Source organism: Dasypus novemcinctus, chromosome 8, assembly GCF_030445035.2.
Source record: "Dasypus novemcinctus isolate mDasNov1 chromosome 8, mDasNov1.1.hap2, whole genome shotgun sequence".
Lineage (NCBI taxonomy): Eukaryota > Metazoa > Chordata > Mammalia > Cingulata > Dasypodidae > Dasypus > Dasypus novemcinctus.
Window position 1 is genome coordinate 3,720,547 of NC_080680.1, and position 15,013 is coordinate 3,735,559.

The following is a 15,013-nucleotide window of genomic DNA, read 5'->3' on the forward strand; positions in this document are numbered from 1 at the left end:
TCTTCCATCTGTTCTATTCATCTCCCCACCCCTGGGGCTCACAGTGACAACTAAGCTTCACTGCCTAAAGGACAAGATTCATAGGTACATGTAATAATCCTCAGGGCTTGACACACTAGTCTGGCCTCCCCCACTGGGAGCCACCCATGCTCTCGAGAAACACCCTCCCCTCTGTTTGAGAACATCCGGCCTCCCCAGGATGGGGGTACAACATCTTCCTGCTCATTGTATGGGTCTCCACCCACTGATGTAACACCCTGTGACAAGATGAGCACTCACACACTCCCTAGAAGCCTGCCCCAGGTGAACCCTGTGCCAGATGTCCTCCATCAAACACCTTAAAACCGTAATCCTTCCTTATTGTATTTTCTAAAGAGTTTTCTCAATATTGTAGTTTCAACCACGTACCTGACAATCTCCCATGTTCACCTGCCCCCCCCCCCCAGCCTTCCCCCAATTCCTTGGACCATCTGTCCCATCCTCCCAATCCTAGCCCCCTCAAGCTTGCAAAGCTCAATCAAATGGTATCCCTATGCCCCCATCTTATCCTTTCACTGCACAACTACCTATCTCCAAGTCATCATAGATTTCCCCCATGTGGGCATCAGCTCACAACCTTCCTCTCCCCCATTTCCTCTAGGCCTATCTTCCAGTCTCTAGCTCTCTGAGACTGCTTGATTTGCTTAATTCATATCAGAAAGGTCATTTAGTATTTGTCCTTCAATGACTGGCTTGCTTCGCTCAACATAATGTCCTCAAGATTCATCCATGTTTTCCCATGTGTTTGTACTGTATTCCTTCTTACATACATACTTCCATTGTATGTATATACCACATTTTATTTATCCATTCATCTGTTGATGGGTATTTGTGTTGATTCCAACTTTTGGCAATAGTGAATAATGCAGCAATGAACATTGAGGCAGCACAGTTTTTCTAATGGCCAAGCATTCCCCTGGCTAACTCTTCTCAGCTACTTAGGTTTCAACATTCAGGAATTGCTATTCTACAATTTACAACTCTATCAACAATAATAAAATAGTTCACAAATGCCCTGTGCTACCTACATATGCCCCCTCCGTTGCAGGGCACTGAGGTGTCCTCTGAATCATAATCTCCATGACCACTTCAGATTTATTTTAGTGAAACTCAGATAGCATTTTGCAATTGATTCATTGCACACCTAATAGCAAAGGTGTGCATTTCCATATTAAATTACTATTTGGTTTACACTAGAAATTGAATCCTTAGTTTCTGATGGTTTTGCTTTTCCCCTTTCTCCCTCCCTCCTCCCCTCCCTCTCTCTTTCTTTCTCTCTCTGTGATTTTCTCTCTCTCTCCCTCCTAATTTTTGCAAATGTTGATATGACCTAAGAGTTGGACTTTCAAATGGTTGCTATGACCAAGAAAAGCCTGCACTGGACAATATGAACAGGAAAGGATGACTGTATCTACAGCTAACATGTGGGATGATTGGGAAGAGAGTCGAGCTCCCAGGCAGGCAGGGTGTGGTGGAGAGTGGTAGGGGAAAGCCGCTGTTAGGTTTGCCTGTGAACCACTGGGGAGAGGGGCGAGGAAGGTGGGGCAAGTGGAAACCAGAGTGGCTGGTCCTTGGAGTTGCCTCCCCACCCCGCCTTCTTTTCCTGCACTCAGGGTTATTTTCCCTGGCATTCCCTGCAGAACTAGTTTCAAGGTAGTCAGGGAGAGGGAGGAGCAAGGCTGGCAACTTGGTCAAAGTAAAGAAAAACCATATTGGTCACTGTCATGCCTCTAAACTGAGCCTTAAACCCCACTTTGCATCGAATAACCTGGTGCCTGTTTCCACCCTAAACACCCCAGAGCGACTTCACTGTGCAGCCAGGGCCGAGACCCCTTTCTCAGAAGCCCCCGTTGCCTGGCTGCGCTGGCGCCAAGAAGCCCCCTGCCCGCGATGCCCCCAGCCCACTACCTCAGCCAGCGCCGGGGGCTCCTGGCCAGAAGGCCCGCCGTGGCGCAGGCAGATCCCCATTCACCCCCAGCGAGTCGTCCACGTCCCGGCTGCCCGGGAGAGGCCTCTGCTTCTGCCCGTTGCAGACCAGGCACACCTCGTCGTCTCCAGCAGGCCATGCACCTCATACGGAGAAGTATTTAGTGTCTTCTAAAATGGGACCCCAAGTCATTTCTTTTAAACTTAAGACAGTGCTCTAGTTCCTCTTCTGTCTTGTAAGATGTAGTGAAATGCGGTCATCTCAAGTGAATATGAAGTTTCATGAAAACATTTCTAGGGTGGCAGTCACCTTCACCCAGTGGGTGTTGATCGGGGCTTGAAACGTGCTGCTGGGTGACAGTGACGCCCACGGGACGTGCCTGCTCTAGATGAACACTTGGCTTTACTCAGTTCCACTTCTGCTCCACTCTCCCCATCCCCGTGCCTTTTTCTAGGAGTTTCACTGCGTAGACTTTGTAAATCGACTTCAGGGATTCTGAGCCTGTGCTGCGCTTTAGGATCACACGGAGGGCTTTTGAAGGCTGACGCCAGAGCCGCAGACTAGACCAGAAGCCCCCCTGGGACCTGGGCTGCAGCCCTGGGCTCTTGGCAGAGCCGGGGAGCTACGGAGGGTGCGCGTCCACTGCAGGGAGCTCTGGGTGACAACACGGAGCAGCCAGCCCTTTCAGCGGTCAGGGCAGGACAAGCCGTCCAGCCAAGCCCGGTCCTTCTCAGCCGCGGCCCACATGAGGAGACGGCAAAGCGGGGCCTGCTCAGGGCGCTGCGCCCGAGGCCACCGGCTCAGCAGACACCTGCGCCCACGGAGAGGTAGGGCACTCCCAGTACAACGAGCAAACACTACAAATGCAGCTTTGATTTGGCTGTCCCTCGACGAAAGGATCCGTCTCTAACATTTCATGTCATATCTTCTGGTGTGTGCAGTGTTAGAATTATACAAGCCCCTTTTACTTAACCAGTAAGATGGGACAAAGCTATTCATGCCCATTTTTCAAAATTTCGCCTGTTATTTTGGGCTTTAAGAAATTATCATTCTGAAAGCCCAATAGGTGATGACAGAAATGTACAAAATTTTCCAGTCTGATTAACGACTGTCGACCTTCGAAAGGCAAGGCATTCTACCCAGGACCTCACTCCCTGTGGCTTCCTTGGCCAGCTGAATTCAGGAGAAAGCCCTTTTACTAACTGCACTTCTGACTTATCCAAATTGTCCAGTGTCCTACTATGAAGTCTGCCTGTAAACTGAATTATCAGGAGAAGCTTGTTTGGAATCACAGACTGGGCGCTTACTGCACCCCACGGTGGAGTCTCGTGCTGCCGCCCTAGCAGCAGAGACGACGCCAAGCACAGCTTCTCCCCGTCCCTAGGGTCAGCCTCCTGAGTCCATGGAACCCAACCAGCCCACCTCTTGGGTTTTAGGTTTTTTTGTGTTTTTTTTTGGCAGGGGTGGAGGAAGGGTTCCACAACCTAGTTTTACTCCAGTTGTCAATTGTCAAGTTTAAGTTTACTTTTTTAAGTTTAAGATTTATTTTATCTATCTATCTCTCCCCATCTCCTCATTGTTTTACACTTGCTGTGTCTGTTTGTCTTCTTTGTTTCTTTAAGAGGCACTGGGAACTGAACCACAGACCTCCTATGTGGTAGGCGGGAGCCCAATCGCTTGAGCCACATCCGCTTCCCTAAGTTGACTTTTTTTCCCTTATACAAAGGAAATTTTATTATTGAAAAGATCACACAAAACAAAGCTTTTACATACAAAGTTGTTTAAAAATGTGAAAAACTTAAGATTTACATTTTCCACATAGTACATAATTTTCTTTTTACGCTTTCACAGAAGGCTAAATAGAGGAAAAAAAAGTAAAAGCATCAGAAAACCTTATTAGTGGGAAAAAATTTGAAGATTTAAAATATCAAAATATGTTGTATAAAGTACATAATTTTGCTCATCAGAACTACAGTTTTTCCCCATTTGATTGGCACATTGACACACTTTTGAATGTTCAGCAAAATCATATACTGAGCTGAAGAAGTGAATTCTACATGGAATCTGAGAAGATACTGCACAAGTACAAAGGGTTTATACTATCTGAATGTTAAACAAAAGTTACAGTATAAGCAATTGTAAATGACCATCATACAATCTTGAGTGGTCATGAAAATTAAAAAAAAAAAAAAAGTATAGCATTTCGTCTACAAATCCTTCAGGACATTTTATTTTAAAAATGCAGAAGGGTCAGTGGGCAGCATGGTACCCTTTAAATAAGCACCTTATTTTGGTTCCATAATAGATCTGTGAAATTTCTAAAATAACGAGAAATTGCAAAATTCACATATTTAAGACTTTAGGGTTCCTTAAGTGCTTTTAAGTTGAATTCCTATTATAACACCTTTCAATGCATCAACTATTTTCATATTATAAAAGAATACTATTTTCCAATTTCCTTGGAAAGTCAGTGTAAAAGCTACACAAGAAGGGTTAAAATAAGATATCTGAATGATATTATATTTTAGATAGGTTTCCTAGGTATCTTTAAAAAATTCAAATACATATAAACTTATTTTCAAATATATAAAAAAGATAAAGGATAAGTTTTTAAATATTTCAAAGAAAAATATTGATTTTTACATCCTGAAAGTGAAATAGCATAGTACATCTTAAAATACTTTTAACAAGAGTAGAATCTTCAAAAATAGTAAAGGAGGATTCCTTCTAATTCCCTCCCCCTACAAATTTTTAAAAATATTATTAACCTGCACATTTCTGTGTTCTAGGTAAAATGAATCCGATGATCCTTGAAATCTATTTTTCTTTTCAGTGTAACCGTGGGCAATGAGCTTTAAATGCAAAATAAGAATATAGTAGTGATTCTTACTTTTTAAAGTAGTTTTTTAAAAATATATTTTTTATCTATTTTTAGAAGATACTTAGATTACAGAAAATGTTACATAAAAAACATAAGGGATTGCCGGTAGTGATTCTTATAACACAGCGCATCGGTTGCCTCCGGTGAAATACGAATCCCCTTTCAAGTAACAGAATACAGGGTTTTCCAAGCGTGTGAATGGCACCCTGATCTTTTCTGACTCCTGAAACCGAGTGAACCAGCAGTGACGGAGCCCCTGGGGCTGCTTGGCTGAGAAGAACTGGGGGTCTGCACTGGGCCTGTTCCTGTAAACTCCCCTTTGGACTTACCCTTCCTGCACTCTGCACACTTCAGACACGCTGCTTTTGTCGTTGCCGCTTCCTCCCTGCTCTTTCTATGAGTCTGTTCCCCAGAGAGTTTGGAGCTGGGTGCTGCCTTCCTAGGCTCACCACCGTCCTGCTCTCTTTACTGAGGGGTGCTTCCTGCATTTGCTCCCACCTCTCTCACTGATGTTTCCGGTAGGGTCTGGATTCCTGTCAGAGCTTCTTGTGCTAAGTCATCATGGGGAGTGATTGCTACTGCAGAAGCGCGGTGCTTTACTGTGGCTCCTGTGCTGGTTCAGTGGATTTGGGAATGACTTCAGCTTATGTGAGCTTGGTTTGTCGTGCATCTTTTTGTGTTTAACTTTAGTATTGAACTTGAAGAAAAACTCACATGACTCTTGCAACGCTCTTCGACTGTCACTGATTGGAACTCTCCAGCGATTTCATTTAAAAAACCCAGCCCATTCTGTACATGTCTTTTTTGCTTCCATCCCAGAAGACAGCAGGGATGTCAACAATTAATGCCATCAGATATTTTATCATAAATAAAGCCAAATCTGGCTGGGCTTCTGTTTTTGCCTGATAAGGGCACAGGATGTGGTACTGATGACAATGGTCAGAGACCCACGTTATCTCCCAGGTAATCCTGCTCACTTGTTCATAGATGGAACATCCAACAAGTGTCACTAAGGGTATAAAATACGGGCCACTGAAAACTTCTATTCAAATCATAAACTTCTTCAGTTTCTTTAGTTTCTCTTGCTTCTGGGCATCATGTTGTATAACTTGTCAGATATCATTTAAGAAAATAATGCCAGCTAAAAGAAGAGACAGCCCAACAAATACACAAGGGCACAGTAGCAAGAATACAAGGTAACAAGAAGCATCCAAGTCATAGAGACCAACAAAGCAAACTCCACTCATATGGTCTCCTTCCACTTTGCTCATAGCAGGAAGCCTAACAGTCGGAAAACCTGGTGTCCCCATGCAACAGCTAGAAGCCACACTGCTTTCTACTCAGTGGCTTCACAACTCCATTTTCTTCCTGCAGCTAAGAACCAAGTAATGGTAAGAATCACCCACCACACAGTGCCTGCCATGGTGAAAAAATATAAAAGCATAAACAAAACAGCGCAAGCCTTATTTTGAGAGCCTAGAACAATTGTGTCACCAAGTTCTCATTTGCCTTATTACAGGCTGTGCTATTGCTTAGCAAAAACCCAGGGAAGTACATGAGAGAGACATGCTGTAACAGACAGAGCAATAAATAATCCGTCTCTCTGGGTATCTCAATCTTTTAACGTCAATTTAAAAAGTCAGAAATGTGAAGAGAGTTGCACAAAGACAAAATATTGAAACTATCCCAGTAAAATTTTTTGCAAACTCGAGCTGGTCCCTTTCGAAATACACGTTGGTGCACACTGGTCAATTCCCAGAAACTTATAGCCTTGCCCGCCAGGCAACTGGAGGTGTCCTGGACACCAAAGCCCAAAGTCTCTTTGGACTTGTTCTGTTTTCTTCTGAGGGCCAAGAAACTTTGTGGGTGGATCAAAAGTTACAGGAACAGTCTCATCACAGTATTGTAATCTGTCGCATTCCAGTCCCTCAGGCCATCGGACACAAAAGCGTCAATTAATTTTTTGCAATCAGAATATACTTTCTCAAAAAGTTTACAAAAAGGTGGAATCGCATCACTTTGATTTGTGCAGGGTGGTACAAAAGCTTTGCAAAGGAAAGTTTCAACATTTGGTGAACATTCCAGATTTGCAAAAGGAAGAAAAAGCTTCATTTCCGTAGTAACAGAGTTCTGGTCATAATGACCCATCTGGTTAGAAAAAAATGTCATATTGTAGACCATGTTCACATATCTGGGAACAGCAATTGGTTCACAAGTGAAGAGACTGTCCCTTTATGGAGGGTAGAAAAATACATGTCAGCAAAAATGGAAATACTTCCATTTTCTTCAGATTCTCAATTTTAACACATGGCTTGGAGTAATAATCGCTCTTTTAATGCTCAGCAGATTCCCATCCAAATATAAAATGTCCAAAATCCTCCTTCCATTATTTTATCATTTTGAAGGAAGCTGTTTTCCTGAAAATGAGTTCTGGGTCAGGTACTCAGGTGGCAGTCCAAGGCTGCTTTCCCTCCCCACACTTGCCCAGTCTACCGTCCCCTAAATTGACTTTTAATATCCTTGTCTCAGTCCATTCCCTGTTAATTTAACTCCCAGAAAAAAACCTTATTTCCAATTATTTTGGGAGGTGAAGGGATACTTTATCATCTATAACAAGTGTGTGCCTTATAAAGGGCAACTTTTTAATTGACTTTTTATTTTGAAATAAGTACATATTTGCAGGAAATTGAAAAATAGTTAGTGTACTCTTCACCCAGCTTCGCCCAACACCTCTACCTCATGTGTATCAAACAAGGTAGTGCCCTACCAAAGACCTTGACATTGGACAATACTCTTAATTACCCTATAGGCGTTCTTACGTTTATACCATTTTCTCCTGCATTCATTATGCATGTATGGAGTTCTATGACTCTTAGCTCAAGTATATGGATGTATGTAACCATGGTTACTACCTAAATACAGAACTGCTCAATCATCGCAGAACTCCCTGCTTTTTGTGCTTCTCCATCGCCCTGGTCCTTTCCCCCTGGCATCCAGTAAACTGTTCTCTGCCCCTGTGGTTCTATCATTTTGAGAATGTTATATGAATGGAATCATACGGAATGTAAAACCTTTTGAGGATGACTTTTTTTTTCACTAGGCATAATGGCCTTGAGGTCTATTCAGTTTGTATCAATAATTCATTCTTCTTCCTTGCTGAATAGTAGTACTCCATTACATGGATGCACTCACTAGGCAGAGGACATTCCGGTTGTTTCCAGCATTTTGCTATTGTAAATAAGGCTGCTATGAGCATTTATCTATGGATATTTGTATGAACACCATGTTCATTTTTAGATATAATTTCTCAAGAGTGCAATTGCTAGATCATACGGTACATACATGCTTATTTTTTGTGAGAAACTGCCAAACTCTTTTCTAGAGTGGCTTTACCCTTTTCTAGTTTCTGTCATCACCTGCATTTGGTTTCATCACTTTTGTTTTAGCTGTTCTAAGAACTGTGTAGTGAGAGTTCATTGTGGTTTTCATTTACTAAATGGCTTTTGCTGTTGAATGCATTTTCATGTCCTTGTTTGACATCTGTATTCTCTCTTTGACGAAATATGTGATCATGGCTTTTGCCTATTTTCTAATGGGATTATTTTCTTATTTACTGTTGAGTTTTGAGAGTTCTTTATAAATTCTCCATATAATTTTGTGTTTTGCAAATATTTTCTCCCAGTTTATAGCTTGTCTTTTCATCCTCTTCATAGGGTGTTTTATAGCACAAGATTTTTATTTTGATATAGAACAATTTATTAATTTTTTTTCTTTTATGGACCATGCTTTTTGTGTCATGTCTAAGAACTCTTCACCTAGCCAAAGGGCCTGAAAATTTCTCCTGCTTTCTTCGAAAGTTCTATAGTTTACATTTTACATTTAAATCCTTGATCCATTCTGAATTAAATTTTGTATTGTGAGACTTAGGTCATCACTTAATTTATTATTTATTTGCCTATGAATATCCAATTTTTCCAGGACCATTTGTTGAAAAGATTATCCTTCCTCATGGAATTGCTTTTGGCATATTTGTGTGGCATAATTGGCACACAAATTTTTTATAAATCTACCAAGAATGGATTCTCTATTCTGCTCCATTGGTCTGTGTGCCTATACCTTCACCAATAACACATTGTCTTGATGACTATAGCTATAAATCCCTCCTACTTTCTTCTTTTTTGCCCCTAAGGCTAGCTTTTAAACAATAGAATTTAACCTCCTTCTAGCTCTACTGGACAGAACCACAAATGTGTTATAAAGCTCTATTAATTTGAAGTTCAGAGACTTACATACAAGTATTGCCCAGTAACAATGCAAAGTCCTTGTACTTTCAGTACATACATTCAAACTCTGTTTTAAAGGTTGTGGCATTTTGCTGGTTGTTTGCATTTAGGCCTCCCCAGGTTGACTTTCCTTTACTACCCTAAGAAGAAGCTGTCTGCTCAAGTCTGCCCTCCTTGATATTTGAATTTAGTTTTAAATTTAATGAATTTAGGGTGACAGATACAGGTGTCTTTTCCAATCAACAGAAGCTTGGGAACTGAGAGTCTTTCACTGAACAGCTTTGAGGAAAGCAGTGGCCCAATGAATAGGGCATCTGCCTACCACACGGGAGGTCCGCGATTCAAACCCCAGGCCTCCTTGACCCGTGTGGAGCTGGCCCATGCACAGTGCCAATGCGCGTAAGCAGTGCCATGCCATGCAGGTGTGTCCCCCGCATAGGGAGCCCCACACGCAAGGAGTGCACCCTGTAAGGAGAGCCACCCAGCACGAAAGAAAGTGCAACCTGCCCAGGGATGGCGCCGCATACACAGAAAGCTGACACAGCAAGATGATGCAACAAAAAGAAACCCTTTACCAGTTCTGTAAAGATTAAAACTCAGCCTTCCATCCTCTAACTATGCTCTTTTCTCTGGTGACTTATATTCTAGCTATTAACTCTATGAGTTTCCTTATTATACTTAGTTCTTAGTTCATAATAGCAAGGACATACAATATTTGTCCTTTCGTGCCTGGCTTGCTTAACTCAACATAATGCCCTCCAGGTTCATCATTTTATCATATGCTACATGACTTCATTTCTCCTTAGAGCTGAATAATGTTCCATTGTGTGTATATGCTGCAGTTTGTTTATCCATTTGTCAGTTGATGGACACCTGGGTTGTTTCCATCTTTTGGCAGTTGTGAATAATGTCGCTATGAATATTGGTATGCAGATGTCTCTTCGTGACACTGCTCTCTGTTCTTCTGCGTATATACTTAGTAGTGGTATTGACAGGTCACATGGTAGATCTATATCTAACTTCCTTAGGAACCACCTAACAGTGGCTGTACAATCTTACATACCTGTCAGCAGTGAATAATCATTCCTATCTCTCCACATCCTCTCCAACACTTGTACTTTTCTGTTTATTTTTTTATTAGTAGCCATTCTAGCATATGTGAAATCATATCTCATTGTAGCTTTGATTTGCATTTCCCTAATAGCTAGTGATATTAAATACTTTTCATGTGTTTTTTTGCCACTTGTATTTCTTTTTTAGAATAATATCTACTCAGGTCTTTTGCCCACTTTTTAGTTGGATCATTTGGCTTTTTAGACCTTTGTCAGATGTGTTATTTCCAAACATTGTCTCCCATTGAGTAGGCTGCCTTTTTACTTTATTCACAAAGTCCTTTGAAATGCAGAAGTGTTTAATTTTGAGAAGGTCCCATTTATCTATTTTTTTTCTTTTGTTGCTCATGCTTTGGCTGTAAGGTTTAAGACACCCCTACCTACTACAAGGTCTTATAGATATTTCCTTACATTATTTTTTAGGGAGTTTTATGGTCCCGGATTTTACATTTAGGTGTTTGATCCATTTGAGTTGATTCTTGTATTTGGAGAGATATAGTGGTCCTCTTTCGTTCTTTTGGTTAAGGATATCCAGTTTTCCCAGCACCATTTGTTAAAGAGACTGTTCTGTCTTAGAAAACTGGACTTGGTAGATTTATAAAAAATCAGTTGACCATAGAAGTAAGGGTCTATTTCTGAACTCTCAGTTCAATTCCATTGATCAATGTGTCTATCTTATATCAATAGCATGCTTTTTTTGACCACTGTAGCTTTGTAATACACTTCAAGGTCAGGAAGCATGAGTCCTCCAACATCATTCTTTTTTAGGATGTTTTTGGCTATTCAGGACCCCTTTCTGTAAAGTAGGCTGTTTGAATTTTGATTAGTATTGCATTGAATCTGTAAATCAGTTTGAGTAGAACTGACATCTTCACAATGCTTAGTCTTCCAATCCATGAACATGGAATGTCCTTCCATTTGTTTAGGCCTTATTTGATTTCTTTTAGCAGTGTTTTGTAGTTTTCTGAATACAACCTCCTTACATTCCTGGCTAAATTGATTCCTACATATTTGAGTCTTTTGTTGCTTTTACCAATGGAACTTTTACATTGATTTCCTCCTCAGTTTTTTCTTACTAATGTATAAAAACTCAACTGATTCCTGAATGTTGATCTTGTATCCTGCCACTTTGCTGGACTCATATTAGCTTTAATGTCTTTGTTGTGGAGATTTCAGAATTTTCTAAGTATAGGATCATGTTATCTTTGAATAGTGAAAGTTTTACTTCCTCTTTTCCAATCTGTATGCCTTTTATTTCTTTTTCTTGCCTAATTGCTATAGTTGGAACTTCTAGCACAATGTTGAATAACAGTGGTGACAGTGAGCATCCTTGTCTGGTTCCTGTTATTAGAGGGAAAGCTTTTAAACTCTGTCCATAGAGTAAATTGTTGCTGTGGGATTTTCATATATGCCTATCATTAAGTTGAGGAACTTTCCTTCTATACCTATATTTTGAAGTGTTTTTATGAAGAAATAGTGCTGGATTTTGTCAAATACTTTTTCTGCATCAATCAAGATGATATGTGTTTTTATTTTCCTTGAATTCGTTAATGTGGTTTATTATACCAATTGATGTTCTTGTGTTGAAACATCCTTACATTCCAAGGAAAAAACCCACTATCATGGGTTTTGAGTCAATTTTCAAATATTTCATTGAGAATTTTTGCATCTTTTTCATTAGAGAGATTGGTCTGTAGTCTTCTTTGCTTGTAGTATCTTTATCTGACTTTGGTATTAGGGTGGTATTGGCATCATAAAATGTGTTGAGAAATTTTCCCTCCTTTTCAGTTTTTTGGAAGAGTTTAAACAGGATTGGTATTAATTCTTCTTGAAATGTTTAGTAGAATTCACTTGTGAAGTCATCTGTTCCTGGACTTTCCAATGTTGGAAGATTTTTGATGATTGATTCAATGTCTTTACTTTTGGTTGGTTTGTTGAGTTCCTGTATTTCTTGTAGAGTCATTGTAGGTTGTGCATTTCTAGGAATTTTGTCCATTTCATCTAGGTTGTCTAATATCTTGGCATCTAGGTTCTCATAATATCCTCTTATGATCCTTTATATTTATGTGGGCTCAGTCATAATGTCACCCCCACCCAATTCCTGATTTTATTTACTTGTGTCTTCTCTCTTTTTTTCTTTGTTAGTGTAGCTAAGGGTTTGTCAACTTTATTGATATTCTGAAAGAACCAACTTTTGATTTCATTGATTTTCTCTATTGCTTTCTGTTCTCAATATCACTTACTTCTGCTCTAGTCTTTGTCATTTCTTTCTTTCTGTTTTCTATGGGATTGGCTTTGCTCTTCTTTTTCTAGTTTCTCCAAGAGTTCATTTAGGTCTTTGATATTAGTTCTTTCCTCTTTAATATTTAACGCTATAAATTTCCCTCTCAGCACTGCCTTCTCTGTACCTCATAAGTTTTGATACATTGTTTTCTCATTTTCATTTGTATCGAGATATCTACTAATTTCTGTTGCAATTTCTTCTTTGACCCACTGATTGTTTAGGAATATGTTGCTTAGCTTCCATATATTTGCAAATATATATTGCCACCTATTCTTGATTTCCTCCTTCATTCCATTATGATCAGAGTAGGTGCTTTGCATAATTTCAATCTTCTTAAATTTATTGAGAGCCATTTTGTGGCCCAACATGTGGTCTATCCTGGAGAAGGATCCATTAGCATTGAAAAGAATGTGTAAATGCTGATTTGGGGGCAAAGTTGTGTATACATCTGTTAGGTCCAGTTGGTTTATCATATTGTTCAAGTTCTATCTTTTCTTGATCTTTTGTCTAGTTATTTTTATCTTTTAATTTGCATGGTGTGTTGAAATCTCCAAATATTATTGTAGAGGTATCTAGTTCTCCCTTCAGTTTGACAGAATTTGCCTCATGTATTTTGGAGCACCCTGATTAGGTGCATAGACATTTATGACCATTATTTCTTCCTGTGGATTGTCACTTTTATTAATATATAATGGTCTTCTGCATCTCCTCAATTTTTTTTTACATTTAAAGTCTGTTTTGGATAACACCAATATAGCTAATCCTACTCTTTTTTGGTTACTATTTGCATAAAATGTCTTTATCTGTCCTTTCACTTTCAGTTTATTTTTATCCTTGGTTCTAAGGTGAGTCTCCTGCAGACAGCATATGGATGGCTCATGTTTTCTTTTCCATTATTTCACCCTATATCTTTTGATTGGGGAGTTTAATTCATTAACATTCAATGTTATTACTGTAAAGGCATTACTTACTTCAAACATTTTATTCCTCGACTTTCAAATGTCATATCTTATTTTTCTCCATCTTTTTACCTATTTGGTTACCCTTTCTGATAGTCTTCTCTTCTACACTGTCCTCCAGGCCTGTCTCTCTTGTCTTCTCTTTTCTGACTGCAGAAATCTCTTTAATGTTTCCTGCAGAGCTGGATTCTTGTTAGCAACTCTCTTAGTTTCTGCTTATCTGTGAATGTTTTAAACTCACCATCACATTTGAAGGACAGTTTTTCAAATAAAGAATTCTTGGCTGGCAGTTTTTCTATTTCAGTACCTTAACTATATCATACCACTGCCTTCTCATTTCCATGGTTTCTGAAATGAAATCAACACTAAGTCTTATGGTCGTTCTTTGTATGTGATGTTTCACTTCTCCCTTGCTGCCTTCAGATTTTCTTTTTATCTTTGGCATTTGGCATCCTGCATATTATGTGTCTTGGGGTTGATCTCTTTGCATATTCTAATTGGAGAATGCTGTGCTTGCTGGACATGTTTGGTTATGTCTTTCATGAGAGCTGGGAAATTTTCAGCCATTATTTCCTCAAATACCCTTTCTGCCCTTTTCCCCTTCTCTTCTCCTGGAAATCCCATAAGCCATAAGTTGGTGTGCTTCATGCTGTCATTCAACTCTCTGAGCCCCTCCTCAATTTATTCCATTCTTTTCTCTCTCTGTTATTTTCTTTTCAATTTCAGCTGTCCTCTACATCACTGAATTCTTTCTTGCATGATTTCAAATCAGTTGTTGTATGCCTCTATTGTATTTTTAATCTCACTTATTGCAAATTTAATTCCCATAAGCTGTTATTTTTCTAACCAAGGTTTCAAATTTTCTTTGTGCTCACCCAGCATCATCTTTAATGTCTTTTATTTCTTCAGCCATGTTGTCCTTCAACTCTGTGATTTGATTTAGGAGATTTGTATGAACCTTATTGATTAGTTATTTCAAGTCCTGTGTCTCATCTGGAGCAAAGATATTCCTGAGTCATATCTTTATTTTCCATAGTATGACTTGTAAAGTTTTGCTGATGCCTAGGCATCTGATTATGATGTTGAGTTTATTCTGATGTTAGTTTCTCTCTCACATGGGGATTTACTGTTAAGTAGCTGTTCTCTGATTCTTGGTTCATCCTGTTCTAGGTGTGGGGAGCCAGCCGCTGTGAGACCTATTTACAGCCTGCCACAACATGGCGGATCTCACAACATGGTGGAGTTCACAAATCTGCCCTGTCATTTCTTTGTTCTTCTTCTTCTTTGTTTCTTTGTTCTCCTTTTCCTGCTGCAACTCTCTTTGTTTCTTTGTTCTCCCCTTCCCAACGTAACTTTGGTGACCACAGCAATACCTCATGCGCAAGGCACGAGACTCCGCAGACCCGACGTGAACTGTCGGCCAATCCCCTCCTTGGACGTCTGCCACCCACAAAACCAGCCTATCACCTATGTACACATTCCCTTCCCTCCCTATAAATTCCTGTGTTTTACCCCCAATAAATGAGGC

General features: G+C 39.9%; 1 pseudogene; it reads right to left on the bottom strand.

The window, feature by feature from the left end:
* The window catches only part of LOC101423673 (frizzled-6 pseudogene), a 35,545-nt pseudogene extending 28,417 nt beyond the window's left edge, over nucleotides 1–7,128 (bottom strand).
* Nucleotides 7,129–15,013: the final 7,885 nt, after the last annotated feature.